The following is an 18,801-nucleotide window of genomic DNA, read 5'->3' as shown; positions in this document are numbered from 1 at the left end:
AAAAATCACCAATTTTTTTTTACCGTGTATTATTTTTTTCCAGTGTAGTCCGTATCCATACCTACAACTTTGCCGAAGACACCAAATCGATCAAAATATTTCTTCAAAAGATACAGATTTTTGAATTTTCATACATCATTTTTGTATGGACAGCTGCCAAATTTGTATGGAAAATTATATGGACAAACTAATGATGCAAAATGGCTTCTTTGGGCATACCGAAGGCACCAAAAAAGTTTCAGTCGGATTAAAAAATACAAAAAAAATCGAATGACCGAAATCCTAGAGAACTGCTCTCCTCTCTCTGGTTCTAGGTTTCTGGTAGCTGCTCGTGATCCTCGTCTTCGGGCTCCTTGTTTTTTGTTCTCAATGTTCTCTTCGTCTTACTCGCCGGTTTTTAATTCCGGTTCAAACACTGCTCGGTCGCCTGCTTCTCGCAAACCATCTGCCGTAAGAACACCGTTTCCGTCTCCTTGGGTTACACCAGCAGCAAGCGTCTGGGTTGAATTGCGAACGGGCTAAGTTCACCTGTACTATTGACATCAATAGATCTGGACCGGGTCGTCTGATAAAATAAGAAAAAGAATATTTTAGTGATATGTAAAAAATCGATCTCCTGATTACTCCTGACAGAAATAAGAATTCCAATTCCCCCCAACCGGAGGACCAATAATTCAACCGAATCCGACCATGTCTGAAAAGACTTGGTTATCTGGTTTGGGGGAAGCGGAATCTTGCGCTTGCCTTATCCACTTTCCCGCAAATCGAAGAACCGAAATTAACCGGAACCGGTCACTAAAGTGTCCACCAGCCACGAATTCTACGTAATCCGGTTTAGGGGAAGTGGAAGCTCGCGTTTCCCAATCTTGGCCGACAGATTTTTAAGAACCCTTTCCGGAAGGTACAATTTCGCTTTCCCCAAACCGGATAATGAAGAATTCGTAACCGGTGGATACTTTTGTAACCGGTTCCGGTTAAATTCGTAGTTCCCCGGTTTGGGGAAAGCGGAATTGTACCTTCCGGCAAAGATACTTAAAAATCTGCCAGCCAAGATCGCGAAACGCAAGTGTCCCTTTCCACCAAACCGGATTACGAAGAATTCGTGGTCGGTGGACACTTTGGTGGCAGGATTCCGTTGAATTCTTGGTTCACCGGTTTGGGGGAAGCGGAATTGTAACTTGCGGCAAGGATTCTTAGAAAACTGCCGTCCAAGATCGGGAAACGCAAGATTCCGCTTCCCCTAACTGGATAAGGAGAAATTCATGAATGAATTCGTAACCGGTGGATACTTTTCTAACCGGTTCCGGTTAAATTCTTGGTTCCCAGGTTTGGGGAAAGCAGAATTGTACCTTCCGGCAAAGATTCTTAAAAATATCTCGGCCAAGATCGCGAAACTCAAGATTCCCTTTCCCCCAAACCGTATTACGAAGAATTCATGGCCGGTGGACACTTTGGTGGCCGGATTCAGTTATATTCTTGGTTCTCGGGTTTGGGGGAAGCGGAATCATACCTTCCGGTAAGGACTCTTTAAAATCTGCCGGCCAACATCGGGAAACGCAAGATTCCCTTTCCCCCAAACTTTAACCGATTCCGGTTAAATTCTTGGCTTCCCGATTGGGGGAAAGCGGAATTGTACCTTCCGGCAAGGACTCTTAGAAATCTGCCGGCCAAGATCGCGAAAAGCAAGGGTCTCTTTCCCCCAAACCGGATTACGAAGAATTCGTGACCGGTGGACACTTTGGTGGCCAGATTCGGTTAAATTCTTGGTTCTTGGGTTTGGAGGAAACAGAATTATACCTTCCGGCAAAGATTCTTAGAAATCTGCCGGCCAAGATCAAAAAACGCAAGATACCCTTTCCCCCAAACCGGATTACAAAGAATTCGTGGCCGGTGGACACTTTGGTGCCCGAATTCGATTGAATTCTTGGTTCTCGGGATTAGGGGATGCAGAATTATACCTTCCGGCAAAGACTCTTAAAAATCTGTCGGTCCAGATTGGGAAACGCAAAATTCCGCTTCCCCCAAACTGGATAACGAAGAATTGCGGGCCGGTGGACACTTTTCCCGGTCTTGGGGAAGCGGAACTGTACCTTCCAACAATGATGCTTCGCAATCCGCGACCAAAAACGCGATTTCTTCGAAGAACTTACCTCTTGCCAACAGCTCCAAATTTGACAGCGGGCGAAAATTTCAAAATTATTCTAAGTCCAAAAGTTACACCTATTTCAGTTCGGACCCCTGAACTGGTAAAGGTGTAACTTTTACACTTTTTGCTGTTCGCATTTTACAACTTTTTCAGTTCGAGGGTTGAAACTAGTCGGCGGTGTAAAATCGAACTGCAAAAAGTGTAATGCTGATTCTCCGTGTTGTAGTGCTACTCCTCTGTAGACTGCTTTCCGTTCTGTTCGCAATGCCAAGACCGAACCGTACTTCACTGAACATCCCCGGGGCAGTGATGAACGCTGTCCTCCATTCTGGCAAGCTCAACGTTTGCCACGGGAACGCCCAAAGTTTGTGTGCCAGAAAGTTTGCGAAACTCGACGAACTGAAAGATCTCCTGCACAGCTCAGAGATTTCGGTGGCTTTTTTTACTGAGTCGTGGCTTTCCTCGAAAACCAGTGACCGAAGATTAGCCATTCCCGGATTTTCTCTCATCCGTAACGACAGGAAGTTTCAACGTGGGGGAGGCATAATGGTCTACTGTAAGCACCACATCGGTCGTACCGAAGTTTTCCGCACCGAATTGACAGCGGAATCGGCGGACAAAACAGAGTGCGTTGCGATTGAGTTGCGTGTTGATGGTGAGAAGATTCTGCTTGTGGTGGTCTACAATCCTCCCAGGAACGATTGCTCGGAGTTTCTGGCTGCGAAGCTGTCGGAATTTGGTACTCGGTATGAAAACGTTCTTTTAATTGCCGACCTTAACACGGATTCGGCGGTACCAAGCACCCTACGGGAACGTTTCACCGAAGTCCTGCAAACCCACGCTCTGTTTTCGGTTGATGTGGAACCAACCGAGGCTGCTCACAATTGGACCTCTTCATAACGAGCTGTGCTGAGAAAGTTTTGTGCTTCAACCAAGTTGGCTTTCCTGCAATGTCGCAACACGATCTCATCTTCGGGTCCCTCGATTTCGATGATAACCCGGCACCGATGATTACTACGTACCGGGACTACGTCAATTTTGATGCAGCAACTGTCGAGAACGCGATTCTTGCCATCCCATGGAGTGACTTCTTTGCAAGCAACGAACCGGATCTACTGGTCAACTTCTTCAACAAACAGGTGAAGCAGACGCACGATGCGTGTATACCGCTCCGGACAAAGAGAGGCAGTAAAGTATCAAACGCTTGGTTTACAAATGAGGTTCGGACATCGATGTTGGAGCGTGACTTAGCTTATGGCGACTGGAGGAGAGCGTCGAGAGCCTACAAGGACGAAGCACGCCGCCGTTACAACACGCTGAGGAACCATACAAACGCGATAGTAGCGGCTGCAAAGGCGCAATTCCTAAATCGACACCTGGACAACCGTACACCGTCGAAAATCCTATGGAATCGCCTCAAAAGCATACACAGCAAAAAAAGTAGTAAAGTGCCTGTATGTAATACACCTGCATGTACTTTATTTTGTGTAATAGTACATGCTTATTTGATCCCCAATTAAAATAAAATCTAACACCCATTACTACTTAAACGTGTAATATTTGCTGTACATTCGATACAATATTCAACGCAACCTTGTACATAACTTTTACAGTCAATTTTCGTGTAAAATTATCGACGAATTCATTTAGCCGACTTAGACAGATCTCATAAAACCCAGTGCCATCAGTTCCCTTCTGTCAGGTGCATCGCGATCGTATTTCGAGTTGCCCGAAATGGTGAGTGAGAGCGGTGAGAGCTAAACACCCGCAGGAGTGTGCCTCATACCCGGTTCTAATCTGTCGGACAAAACACGACTGGTCTTCGGAGCGTCGATCTGAACCGGCTCGGTACGTGACATCTAAACACCCGCAGACAGCCGCTGACGGTCGTTGCCGGTGGAAATGCCCAGATTGTCAACTCGCGGAAGCCATTCATCGACTCTTCCAAAGGTAAATATGATCACCAACACCAAAACCCTCGCGAAGCCTTGCTTAGAACTGACAACTAAACAACCGCAGGAGTGAATTCTCCCAACCTCCAGGCCGTGCATCATACCCGGTTCAAATCTTTCGGACACAACACGAACGGGCTTCGGAGCGTCCTCCTGAAACCGGCGAACTCGGTACGTGACAGCTAAACACCTGCAGACGGACGCCAAAGGTAAATTGATCAACAAAACCAAAAACACCTCGCGCAAACTTCAAAACGACCTTTTTCTTTGTTTTTTTTTTTCTTAGAGTTTCAACCGCGAGACGAGGGGAGCGGCCGTGGCTGACTAGTTACGATGTTCGCTTTGTAAGCGAATGGTTCTGGGTTCGATTCCCATCTGCTCCCAACGAGAAAGTTAAGAACACAGAAATGATGATGAAATGATGAATATGAACGAAAAACTAAAGTCGCTCGAGGCGTGGTTCGATCCTCCGTCGTTTGGATTGGTAAGCAAAAATGCTAACCACTAGGCCATCACGGCTTGGTGAGCGAGGACTGGAATTAGGAATACTGTTACAGAGAGCGAGTTGTGGCGCTATAACCACGGCAAACAGTGTCCAGGGCATTCGTGGAAATACAATGTCCCATCCCAGAGAGAGTCTCGGAGTACCAAACCTTTTTGAGTGAGCTAGTTGTGGCGCTATAACCACGGCAAATAGTGTCCAGGGCATTCGTGGAAATACAATGTCCCATCCCAGAGGGTCCCGGAGTACCAAACCTTCTTAGCATGGTGCTCCCAACGAATACAACCAAATCTCGGAGCGTATGGTGGTGTGTCCCCACGCTTCTTCCTTCCCTGTCGATTCAGAATTGGGTTGTTGTTCGAACACTCAGTGCTCAAACTCAACCCAATTACGAGTCATCTCTGCGATACGGCTTTACGCAGTAGGCCTGGCCGCTTTAAAACTTGTGATGTTTCAATGCATTCCGATGCAATGGCGCACTACAAATGTTAATAAATGACAAGAAGAGTGCTAGGCGTCATCTAACCTACACAGAAAAAAAATGATGGTAATATTCATCAGGAAATGGTGACAGATTTTGTGGCAAAATAAATGATAAATTTTACCCCAGAAAATGATGAATTTTCATCAGTTTTTGATGAATATTCATCAGGTTCACATTTTTACACATTTTTTATGTAATATTACACAAATAAAGAGGTAATATTCAACCTACCAAATTTTCAACATTCCAAAATTTAACTTTTTTTTTCTGTGTAAGGCACTCTCCAGGATCCCTTCGAAAGATTGGCTGCGCTAGGGTCTGATTAGATTAGATTAGATTTAGAGTTTCAACCGCGAGACGGAGTAAGTTCTTCCAACCTCCAGACCGTGCATCATTCCCGGTTCAAATCTTCTGGACACAACACGAACGGGCTTCGGAACGTAACAAATCATGTATGCACAGAAAAAAAAAAATGATGGTAATATTCATCAGGAAATGGTGACAGATATTGTGGCAAAAAAAATGATAAATTTTACCTTAGAAAATGATGAATTTTCATCAGAAAATGATGAAATTTACCTAAAAAAATGATGAAATTTACCGCAAAAATGTTGAATTTTACGAAAGAATGTGTATTATTGCATTAAAAAATGTGTAATTTGTGGCTGAGAAAGTGGAAAGAAAAAATATTGAGCTGTCATCAATTTCAGAGAACGTAAATAAAACATTTAATTCAAGCGAATATTTTTTTCATGACTTTCAGGGCACTTTGTGGGTGGCAATCAGTTAGCGGCCAACTGCTTGATCGCTCTAAGGACCCGGGTTGGTTTTTTAGCAAATATTACTTTAAGGTTAGACGGAACGCCAGTTCTTGGACAACTTTTGTTCAACTTAAATAAATGTCTGAACTCGACAGGTTGCTCGCTATCGACCTATTTAGCGTCTGCAACAGACAGAACATGTTTAAGTTACGGTGTTTTCTTTAAAGGAGCTTCCAAAATGCTAGTCGTGGTATCAATATGGCGCTGCTTTCCCGTTTTACCTTAATTTATATCGTTGGAATTCAATAATTCTAGATTTTTTTTTTTTGAAAAGGTCCTATAAACAAAATTTGCATTTTTTTCTTTTTGGGTGTTTTTAGAACCGCCTTGTGTCCCAAAAACCCAAAAAGCAAAAAATGAAAATTTGGTTTATAGGACCTTTTCAAAAAAAATCCATAATTATTCAATTTATTATTTGTTTTTAAACATTGCACAAGATTAAAAATAATTTCAGCAGAGCTGCTAATTCAGAGCCTTCGTAGGCGGAATCAAACCTTTTTAACGATTTGCAGTCGACAAATTTGGAGAAGCAGAAATTGGAAAATTATTTAAGCCAGAGACTTAGGATTGAGCCATTTCTTTTGTAATATACAAAACGTAAAAGCACAATTATTTGATTGCTTAAAGCCAACTTGGCTTTAAAATTGTACGCATTCCAACTGAATTGTTTTAACAGTTAAAGCAGAGAGAAGGGAACAATGTTGGACATAAATTTGTGCGATTGTAGGAAGTTTGATAGAAAATTGTGACAAATTTTGAAAATAATGCATAATACGTGCATTTTAGATTCGTCTGGACCGAAATATTAGCGATTGAAATTTGAAGCACTGTTTTCTGCGAAATGGTACCCCAGCACCTTCGAGTAAGACGTTATTCATCGTCAGTACAAAAAGGAGGATAATTCAATGAAATAATGAAAACAAGATACCATGCAATTTAAACAGGAAAAAAAAGTATTAATCTGACTGCGTGTAAAAAGCCTGGTTGTAAAATATATTTTGCATTATTTTATGAAATTTTATGTAATATTACACCCTGACATATGTAGCTCATCATTATGGGAAATCTACTTGACCGATATGTCAAGCTCATAGATTCCTTTATCCTTTTAATTCTTCATCTGTCTGATTGCGATCGGGCTAAGGCGCCAGTCCATACTGTTAATGTTGGGTTTGAATCCCATCGGTAGCACCTTTTATGTGTTTCCAAAAATTGTACATGCAAAGTGTAATGTTAAATTACTTTTTTCCATAATGGTGATGTGCATGCAATTTTACCATCGGATTTTTTGCTGTGTACTTACCCAAAAAAATGCTGCAAGCAGTAGCTACCTTCCCAGACGAAGTTTCACCAGTTGAAATCCTTGAGATATTATCCCACATGAAATATCCACCTGCAAAAAAAACGATTTTTTTACAAAGTGTCATATTCTTAAGAAAACAAAACTTATCTAAAAGTGGAAATAGACGTCGACTAATGGTTATTAGATCCGAAAAACAAATTTTGCACAGTTATGGCGGCTGCTTTTTTCACGTTGGCTTTGGCATTTTCCAAGAGTCGTTTGTCCTGAGAAGCTGTAAAGATGAGTTGATAATTATGTTTAATGATATTTAAAATTGTCATTAGAACTCTTAACTGTTGCGGTGTCAATCCAGTAACGAAAAAGTGACGCGAATTACGCGAGAGGGGCCATCAAAGAATGCTTCTCACCAAGCCAATTTGATAACACTCAGAAAAATAATTAAAAACAATATTTTAGGAATTTATTAGTCCTGTTTTTACTTACAAAATGAACATGAGGTAATTTACTTCAAATTTAACGTTTGTTGTTTATTTTGGATGAATAAGTACGATAAACAAGTCATCCCGACTACGACGATTGAATCCTGAAATAAATGGATCGTACATCAGATTCTTCGTGAACTGTTCAAACTTCAAAACTCGATAGGCAACTTCCTCCAAACTTACCCGAAAAAGCACCACTTTTTAAGAATTCTTGGATGCGCAAGTGGCCAAAACACCCGGACTCTTCTTCCAAACCAGTCCGGAAGAAGCACTAACAAAAACTCACCAAAACAAACGACGACGGCGGCACGGAATCTGCGACGATTCCTGGACGTAAACACCCGGACACACTGGCACCTTCCTCCAGACCTATCCGGAAGAAGCACCAACACAAACTCACCAAAATAAATGACAACGGCTTCGCGGAATCTGCTACGATTCCTGGACGTAAACACTCGGACACACTGGCAACTTCTCTCAAACCGAACCGGAAGAAGCACCAACACAAACTCACCAAAACAAACGACGACGGCGGCACGGAATCCGCGACAATTCCGAACCGGTAGAAGCACCAACACAAACTCACCAAAACAAACGACGACGGCGGCACGGAATCTGCGGCAATTCCTGGACGTAAACACCCGGACACACTGGCACCTTCCTCCAGACCTATCCGGAAGAAGCACCAACACAAACTCACCAAAATAAACGACGACGGCGGCGCGGAATCGGCGACGATTGTTTGACGCACGAGCGACCAAAACTCCCGGACACGCGACGATTGAATCACGATCCGACAGGCTTCTGCCAACCACTTTTCAAAACTTTGCGTTTGACAGTTGTCAAAGTCCCTGGGTAAAAAGATGGTTGAATAATGTACCTAAATTTGATGAATATTACTCAAGTATATCACACTGAAAATATGCCACACTTTTTATTCAAGTGCCCAAACACTTGAATGATTGAATAAAGTCACATCGTAGATCTAATTGGTTTGTGTTTCAACATCAATCCAAACCACTATCAAATGCAAGTGTTTGGGCGGTTGACTTTTTGGTATTTTTTAACATGTTATTTTCATTCGGGTGGCTCAAGCTTTTCAATTGTTTTGCTCATGAATTTGTCCCACCGTCTTGAACTATTCAAAGTGATGAGCAAAACACTTGAAAATGATCTTAAGATCTACCCAAAACAGGCACTATTCAAAGTCAACGTGATTATCCACATGAATTTAATGTGTTTCACTGATTGATTTTTGCGCGACTCGACATCGAAGGCTAGAAGCGAGGCAAGAACCAATAGCACAAAAAACTATCCCGTCTTCAACTGGCCGGCCGGCGCAGTGGTAGCGTGCACGACTAGCAAGCGAGAACCTGTAATTCGCTTGTACGTACTTTTATTTTTCAACACCATTTAAAATTCAAGTGTTTGGCTATTGACATTATTTCATGGCCAATCACCGAAATTTCAAGTGTTTTGCGATTGATATTTGAGTGCTCTGTACAGCAGGGCCAGATCATGTGTAGAACACTTCGTTGAGCTGTGTACACTGAAAATATGCCACACTTTTTATTCAAGTGCCCAAACACTTGAATGATTGAATAAAGTCACATCGTAGATCTAATTGGTTTGTGTTTCAACATCAATCCAAACCACTATCAAATGCAAGTGTTTGGGCGGTTGACTTTTTGGTATTTTTTAACATGTTATTTTCATTCGGGTGGCTCAAGCTTTTCAATTGTTTTGCTTATGAATTTGTCCCACCGTCTTGAACTATTCAAAGTGATGAGCAAAACACTTGAAAATGATCTTAAGATCTACCCAAAACAGGCACTATTCAAAGTCAACGTGATTATCCACATGAATTTAATGTGTTTCACTGATTGATTTTTGCGCGACTCGACATCGAAGGCTAGAAGCGAGGCAAGAACCAATAGCACAAAAAACTATCCCGTCTTCAACTGGCCGGCCGGCGCAGTGGTAGCGTGCACGACTAGCAAGCGAGAACCTGTAATTCGCTTGTACGTACATTTAGTTTTCAACACCATTTAAAATTCAAGTGTTTGGCTATTGACATTATTTCATGGCCAATCACCGAAATTTCAAGTGTTTTGCGATTGATATTTGAGTGCTCTGTACAGCAGGGCCAGATCATGTGTAGAACACTTCGTTGAGCTGTGTAAGTTTTGCTCAGTGTACGAGTAGCAAAAATAATGTTGAATATTCATCAAAAATTTTGTAATATTACACATTTTTTGTGTAAAACCTGTTTGACAAACAAAAAATTCGTTATTCAACAATTATAGAGGTAAAATTCATCATTCTTTTTTTCAACATTCTATTTTCAACCTTCCATTTTTACATTATTTTTTGCTGTGTGTGCACAAGCAAAAAAGTGAAGATTGACGTTTTCCTTGCCTCTTCTCCATCTTCTACATTAATCTCTAATCATTCTCTCTTATTTATTTGCATTTTATTTCTCAGAATTGCACCACTATCGAAACAAGTTGGCCATGTTGACTTCAAGGCGCGAAATAGTCGGAAGAAGCTGGACATCTTCCCAAAGCAGTCCATCGGCGCCGCATGGTGTCGAATGAAGCACAGACAACAGACGTTTGGGCTCGATTCTTCCCTTGTGTAAATCATTGCTACAGTTGTTTTAGTTGTGGCAATCCGTTTGTGGCGCTGTAGTTGCTTTGCCCTGACACATTGCCCACTGTCAAAATATCGCTTTCCGCCTACTGTCATTTTCTATTTTGTCGGTTGTCAACGTTTGTAATCGTTTGTTCTGGATGAAAAGTTGATTTCAGCCGATTTCAGCAAAATCTCTCGCGCTTGCAGCTGCTTGACAAATGTGAGGCAACCAAAGTGGCCAACCTGGTTCCTGAACCGATTTTAGCCCGGTGTCATCATCAACGCAACGGAAGCTGCCACACTCCCCCCGCCTGGTGCCACTCATGGAAGAGGATGGGAATGGGAGGGGGTGGGGGTGTTTGAGGATCGCTTGCACTGGAAATCCGGTGGGGGAATCTGACGCGCCGGGGAGAACATTCAAAATTTAGGCCTTTGGTATGGCGACGAGGGTTCGCCGGAAGTGGCGGAACTTGAAAGTGGGGTGGGTTTCGAGGGCGTTGAAGAGGTTGGTGTCTTGGAGGTGAGGGTTGAAGTGATCGTGGTAGCTGGTTTGTTGGTTCCGGAGATAATCTTCGGAATACGGTCGTTTGGGGCCAAAAAGTTTACGGGGTTGGCCGTGATAGTAGCTCTTGCTGACGGCGCCGATGACTTCCAGACTTTATCGTGTCATACCTCGCTATTTTTCCTTCTTCGACAGTTCCGGATTGTTTCGTTTCTGGTTCCGGATCTTTTATCCTCCAAGAAACGCTTGCCCATCCTCCCGATTTCCACCGAGTCTCCTCCTCCTTTTCGCTCCCCTCTGTTGGTTTTGTTTATAAACACAACCAGCAAGAATTTGACAGCCTCAAGCGCGGCCTTGGTTGCTGTGTTTAAAAAAGCATCAGACTAGACTATTTTTCAATATCAATGATTAAATGAAAAAAACTTTCATGTGCTCGTAAATCGTGTTAATTAATAATTAAAGTAGATTGACTATAGCATTAAATCGTAATCTTTACCTATTTAATTTTTTTTTTTTTTGCAAGATTGAAATAATATATTTTTTAAATATTTCTGGGTAATGCATTTTCAAACACACCTTCTCAGAAAACCATCATGGCTGCTTTAGAGAGTGGCAATAGGCTAACAGATGGCGTTAGTAGATTAGCAGGATGCGGCAGCCATGTTTTTACACACGATTTTCAAATTATTTTGTTCTAGCCGCTACGTCTGTTGTCTGTGAATGAAGGTTAGCTCGCGGTGGGCTTCCGGCCAAGCTGCAACGTCGTCGGGATGTGGAATTCCCCCGGAAGCCGCACGCTCATCTCCCCGAAGCAGTCCATCGGCGCCGCTTGGTGTCGAACGAAGATGAGCTCCCGGTGGGATTCCGGCCAAGCTGCAACGTCGTCGGGATGAGGACTTCGCGCCTCCCCGTCGGAGACTGCTCGATCAAAATCGGTATCCAGGACGAGTGAAAAAGTGAAACTTTAACGACCTCTTAAGAAGAAAAATGTTCATTCAGTTGGATTAATGTCGGTGAGAATAGATTTCTTCGAAATGCACTGTATTGTTGTGTTAATAAAACTGTTGTTTAGCATTTTATTTTGCTTGCTTTTATTTACATTGACGACTTTGACATGATAACCAATTCGATACCTATCCCTGGTTTCAAAATAGGGATTTGTGTAATATTACACTTTTTTTTTGTACATACATGTGTGTAATTTTAAGTGTTTATTTTTACCAAGGTGATGTGCATGCTTTTGCATGCGATTTTACCATCGGATTTTTTGCTGTGTAGGGGTGGGGAAGGAGCGCACTTCACCCACGTGTGACTTTCACCCGGACGCTGTAAACCAAACCTTCCTGTCAAGCTACATCTCTGGTGAACCCGTGCGCAGGAGAACAGGACCTGATAATCCGTACAGTTTTGCTTTCCGATCTGTGCAGCAATGGGAAGTGGTGAATGCTGTGTGGGATATTAGTTCTAACGCTACTGGACTTGACGGACTGCCGATTACCTTCGTCAAGATCATCTTGCCACTGACCATACAGCAAGTTTGAATGTACCTTGAACAAAATCATCCATTAATCAAATGAAGCTGGCTCACAATATAAAAATCGGTTTCATATGACCAATCTTATACACCATAAAGCAGATTTGGGGTTTTTGCTGCATGGCACTACTTTGATACCGCCCATGACAAAGGCCCTAGTCATGGCCTCGGGGTACTCTAAAACGGTTAACAACACGTAAAAAACGGTGCATTAAAAATAACCCAATAAATATTCCTCAAACAAAAATAAATTGATCGCTATTCGAAAATTGCGTAAAAATGTTTAAAAAAAACATCTCCCAGAACAGCGTGCCTTTGCGCTTCTAGCAGATGCGGCGAATGAAGCTGATTTAGATAATCTCAAATACTCAAAACTTTAAAATTCGATATCTCTGGAACAACACATATTCATTTCTGTCGATAAGTGATTCTTATGTAAAATTCCGGGGAACACGATGGTGAGGTCAAAAAAATAAGTTGGGGTGTTTTGAGATGCGGCAATTTACTGTTTTCAACTGCGTAATACAGGTAGAAAAAAATTAATCAAATTTTTATCTCGGAAATGGATTCTACGTCCAATTTCCTTCAAAATTGAGTCTAAGACCGACCCTCTAAGATTTGCGGTTCCTGAGCTATCGCCGTTTGAAAATAGGGGTTTTGCTCAAAAATCGCCAAAAAGTCGATTTTTAGGGGAGGTACCAAAATGGAAGGGGAGGTCCGATTTGGACGAACTTCGGGATTCTTGCATGTTTTGATAGTTTCAACAGCCCTGCCAAATTTGAGCAGGATCTGAGGAAATTTTCAAATTTGCACTTTTTCGTGCACAGTTGAGATCGGCAAAAAAAAATCAATAACGATAACTTCAAAATTTTTGCGACGACTTATACATGCTTGGGTACCAAAAGTTGCGTCTTTTAATTACAAAAATTATTTATCTGAAATTTTTTGTTGATAAGGTCCAATAAACCAAATTTCCAGTTTTCGCTTTTTGGGTGTTTTTGAAACCGCCTTAAGTCAGGGGTATTAAAAACACCCAAAAAGCTAAAACTAAAAATTTGGTTTATTGGGCCTTTAAAAAAAAACTCCAGATATATCCCAGTTAAATCAATCCGAATTCTGAAACGGAATCTAATTAGAATCGTATACAAATTCCGTTTCAAACACAACAACCGTATACGATTCTAATTAGATTCCGTTTCAGAATTCGGATTGATTTGACTGGGATACAGCCATTCCACGTCAAACAGGAAGTCTCCATATCAAAAGTGCTCCGATTTGGCTCAAATTTGGAGTGGGGGTTCTGTGACTCAGAGAGAGAGAGAGTGAGAGTGTCCTTAAAATGTATTTTTGCCTCCGGTGACCGGTTCCCAGGTTCTCCGGTGGCCACATCCGAAGATCATATTTGGCAAATTCCTGAAACCACTCTTGCGACATATCAAACTTCATGTTTTTAAAAGAGGAGTGTATAACTCATGTCCCCATCCAAAATCAAGAAGTTTGATACGTCGCATGACTAGTTTACGCTGTTCCCTAATGCGGTTCCGGATGTGGCCACCGGAGATCGGTGGAACCGGTTCCGATGGGTCCTATGGTATTTAATAATATTCTAGGATTGTTTTGCATGACTAGGGTATTTTAACCATTAGTGGACCCCCTAGTAGAGCCGAAGCACATTTTTCACAAATTTTCAATATTTTAAGCACTTTTTCATAACCCTTTGTACAAAACAATGAAAACTGAAGTCTTTCGAACAGTTTTGACTATTTGTTTCATCAGTTATTTGTTTTTGAGCAGAAAAATAGCCAATTGAAAAAAAGTTTTTTTTGCCTGTTGTGGACCCCCTTTTCCTATAGTGGACCCGGGTCCATAATCCGATTGTGGACCCGGGTCCACTATAGGCAAACTGTTATTTTTATACCAAATTTAACCGATATTTGATGTTTTGATGCATGGTGTAGGTCTAATGATTGATATAATGAATAAAAGATGGATTTTGCTCACTTTTCATCATAAACAAATATTTTTTGTTAACAAATTTGGCTTTAAACAACAAAAAACCAAACAGACATTTAAACACATTTATTTCCGAAAAAGATCAGAGAAAACGTCTCAAAAACCACTGTAAACATAAAAATAATTTAAAAAAAGTAATCTTGATGCAATTTTTTCCATATTAATTACATAAATGGTTGACCGATACTAAACAATAGAATTGTTTACAGTTGCTGATAAAAACACGCATGTTTATTGGAAAAAGAATGTTTTGTTGTTGATTTATTATTATAAAATATCATTTCAAACTGCAATTATGGTGCTTCAGTTAAGTACAATTAACTATAGTTTTGATTAATTATAAATTCTTACGGCATCAGCATTATTCGTACTTTAAACATGAAAACAGCTATATTTATACTCATAATTGAAAAAATATGCGTTTAGGTTGATAACAACAAGCATTTATTGTATGTTTTAGAGAAACTTTTGCTTGAATACACAGTTTTCATAATTTTTGAAGGTTTAATTAACAGGGGTCCACTTTTGGAAAAGTTTGGATTTTCGTTGTCCTATATTGGACCCCCATAATTTTTGCTAGAAAATTGCATTTCTTCGCTTTATTTTAGTAAATATCCTTAAACTTACATTACTTCGAGTTGCTGAAGTTAAATAATCAGTCAAAAAATGATTGGATGGTTAATTCAATCATAAAATATAAATGCAGTTATGTTGTGAAAATGCTAGTGGCCATGGCTGATTTCAGATGTCGAACTCAAAACACTTATTTTGGTGAAAAGGACAATTCAATGTCAGTCATCATTGTTCTAAATAATGCTGAACATGCCAAATAAAAGATTTGTAGACAACAACACGCTTGAAATTGTGATTTTATTGAATTTTCCATTAAAAACCCTTCAGAGGGTCCACTATAGGAAAGGGGTCCACTAATGGATAACGTACCCTATTCATGGTCGAAGAAAGCTTATCAGTTCACAATTTGATAAATCTGACACTTTTTCCAAAAATTCAGATCATCCGGTGGCCTGTACTCCGGCCACTGGTCCGTGCAGTGCGATTTTTCATCGGATTATTGTTCCTGGTGCAAAAACGAAGCTTTTGGTGTATAGCAATCGATGGTTTGCGCGAAATCATGTTGCGGTAATTTTTTGGGCCCTTTTTTCCCACTGTGCAATGACTTGCACCTCCCAAGTAACCATCCAGCACTAGCAAAAAGTCATAAATCGGCAACAGATTGGCATTTCATTGCTAATTAGCCGCGCAACTGCATTTGCAAATGCGATTCAGCACTTATTCAACTGCACTGTCCAAAGCTGAATAAGTGCTGCTTAAGTGCAACCACTAGCAACACTGTCATGCTGTTTCCATCAAACTGGCAACATTGTTCTCATTCTGAGAGGAGAGTGAAAGAGAGAGTGCGAGAAAACAACAACCTTCTCACTTTCTCGTATATATCGTACCAACGATTGGAAACTGTCGATGCCAGCAATTGCAGCAATGAGCCGCGGCTGATATGGTTGTTTATTTTTTGGCCCACCAGCCGAATTCCCCCGCCGAAGCAAGCGAGTGGCAGACAACTCATGTATTTATTTACCTTCAAGCAAATTCATGGCTCGTTGTATGCATTTTATTATATTATTATGAATAAAAACACTAAATCTTCCGAACCTCATCAACAACTGATTTCTTCAGTGCCCTTTTAAAAGGGGTGAAACATTAAACCCAAGCTGTTTGGCATTCTTCCGGCACAAAGTCGCTACAAAAGCCATCTCCCATTTAGGAGAGAAGGCACGGGCGCAGGAATCAGCGGCGAAGATAACTTCTACCATCTGGCGTCACATCCCAGTCTCATCATCTTCAATCAAAAAAATCAACTCCGCAAACTCGGTCAGCTGAGTCGGTAATGTAGTAAATAAACAAACCAAAATAGAATGGTGAGAAAGAGGAAGCAGAGAGAGTGAAAGCAATATTTTTGCCTCTCTCATTTTTTGACATTTTCTGCAGGGGTGGACACCAACAGTAGGGGCCAGCACTAAACCAGCCGAGTAAAGTCCAAACTCGGTCATTGTCCAGCACTGAAGTAGCTGTTAGGGCTGATATCCAAACTTCGTAGCTTTTACTCGCAGCTGTGAAAGCGCATTAAGTGCTGAACAGTGACCATGTTTTAGTGCTGGATGGTTACTTGGGCTATTATAAAGAATGATTTAACTTTTGGTTATTTTTGTTGAGAGCTTTTAAAAATTTTTGTTCAGCTGGGGCAAGTGTACCATATGGATTTTTAGTATGGAAAAAAAAAATACGAATTGCTGCAACAACATATTTCATTAGGGATTAAATACAGAAAAATACTAAAAAACTGATAAACAATTGTTAAAAAAAAATTTCCATACATAATATAGTGATATTATGAAAATCTACTATTAATCATCTAAGTAATAATTTTTTTTCGCAAAAACGATCAAATTTTTAGTAAAATATTATTATTTAATCTAAAAATTAAAGAAACGTTTCAAATACATTCTAATCTGATGTATCTAAGTGATAACAGTTCAATTGTTAGCAAATTATTATGTTTTTTCATGCATTGTTCCTCTTGCCCCAACGGGTTGTTCGTCTTGCCCCACTAGTTGAGTAGAACTTACGGAAAATCCAAAAAACTAAAATCAATTTTTTACATTAAAAACAGGATTTTTTAAAAACTTGTTCTATCAAAGTCTTAGTCAAGACTTGGAATAAGATGATTATACTAAAATCCGACAGATTTTTCAACTTTTTAATGGCTTATAACGAGCATTTCCTTAGCTTGTTACACTTGCCCACTTTCCCCTATCCAATAATTGCGAATAGGAGTGGCAACACTGGTTGCGTGGTTCGGTTCGGTCTCTTTCGGTACGCGATTTTAAAATCCGGTTTTTCTTAGCATAGCATAACGGGTCTGCACCACGCTGTAGGGGGTGCTACAATGGTCAATTCAATATTCTAAGACAATTTGATTGCTGCCCGGTACAACCAAAAATATCTAAGAACGTAAATTTCCACACTGTGCTCCAAAGCTACGCCCATACAGTCCCGTGGAGATTTGGGAGGAGATGTTTTTGTTGTTCACTAGTGGCAAAAGTGCAGGGAACCCATGCGACTTTTAAAAGTGAACGGAATATTTTTGGGAGGTTTGTAATGGGGGTTAGGGGAATTTCATTGGGCCGATGAAAATGGTTCAATGCGTAATGTATTAAATGATTTGGAGGTTTGTAAGTGTGAATGTGAGCATGTAGTGTATTATCTAATAAGCATATCCAGGTTTTTAAGCGAAGATGGCGTTCGAATGGTGAACGCCCGAAATGTCAAAATCGCGCACCAACAATAGAAAAAAAAGTGTGGCTGTCATGCCATGGCACACTTGTTCCGTAATGTTGGTACCACTGCGTGATTTTGATATTTCGGGCGTTCACCATTCGAACGCCATCTTCGCTTAAAAACCTCGATAGTTTTGTAATAATAATAAATATAACGAATATAGTAAATAGAATAAATATAATAAATATAATCAAGATGATTCCAGGAAGCTGTAAAAAAATAGCAGTAATTTAAAATATAAATGCTCCCGATGGTTCCCATGCTGTTTGAGAAAGTTTCGTTAATTTAAGCAATTTGATCATATAGGGGAGAGTGGGGATCCCCGGGGAGACTTTATCCCAACCCTGTATCTCGTCAGCATGTGGGTAAAACAATTAGCTTTGTTCTAGAAAGTTGTGCGAAATTGACTAAAACTCATTGTAGAAAACAAAGAAAAAAATAAAAAATGTTTAGATTGAGTTACACACATTTTTCGAAGAAGTGCTGCAAAAAACTTCCAAGAGATCTTTTTCTTTGTTTTGATAAGTATAGAAAACACTCAAAAATTATTCAAAAAAATATTTTGACAAAGGACTTTGTCTTAAAGCTCTATCTGCGGTGTCAATGCAAAATTTTTCGAAAATGTAGCGTTACCGTCGCATGCCCTCGGCGTGACATTCTTTGTTTGTTGCGTGGATGCCGTGCCAACTATTTAAGCTAAAAGTTAGCCTCTGGAGGATTTAGTGTCCATCAGACTTTCATCAAAGACGGACCTTACGTTGGGAATTTTATTGCTTACACACACACGCACACGTTGAAAGAAACAGGTGGTGCACGAACTTGAGAGGAGGTCCAAGATGTTATTGATGGTTGCCAGAACGGTCACCGGAATATCGAAATGATTGGGAACAATTTGGTATGATATCGGCCACACCCGAAGTGGCCATTGCCCTGCGGGAAGTTTCTACCGGGAGGACATTTACGGAACCATACAAATTGGGGCAATATGGGTATCAAAATTCATGGTTTTTGATACAGGTGATGAAAATGGCCATTTTTGCAGGATTGGCCACACCCGGAGTGGCCATTGCCCTG

General features: G+C 40.7%; 1 long non-coding RNA gene across 1 annotated transcript in view; it reads left to right on the top strand.

Annotated features, from left to right (window-relative positions):
* Positions 1-12,589, top strand: part of LOC128093702 (uncharacterized) — a 106,706-nt gene extending 94,117 nt beyond the window's left edge. Inside the window, exon 5 of the long non-coding RNA XR_008212686.1 lies at positions 10,175-12,589. This is a non-coding gene — a long non-coding RNA (uncharacterized LOC128093702). The remainder of the gene's footprint in view (positions 1-10,174) is intronic.
* Positions 12,590-18,801: the final 6,212 nt, after the last annotated feature.

Source organism: Culex pipiens, unplaced genomic scaffold (genome assembly GCF_016801865.2).
Source record: "Culex pipiens pallens isolate TS unplaced genomic scaffold, TS_CPP_V2 Cpp_Un0003, whole genome shotgun sequence".
Classification (NCBI taxonomy): Eukaryota; Metazoa; Arthropoda; class Insecta; order Diptera; family Culicidae; genus Culex; species Culex pipiens.
The sequence above is the reverse complement of the archived record's forward strand: the minus strand, read 5'-3'. Positions and strand labels throughout refer to the sequence as shown.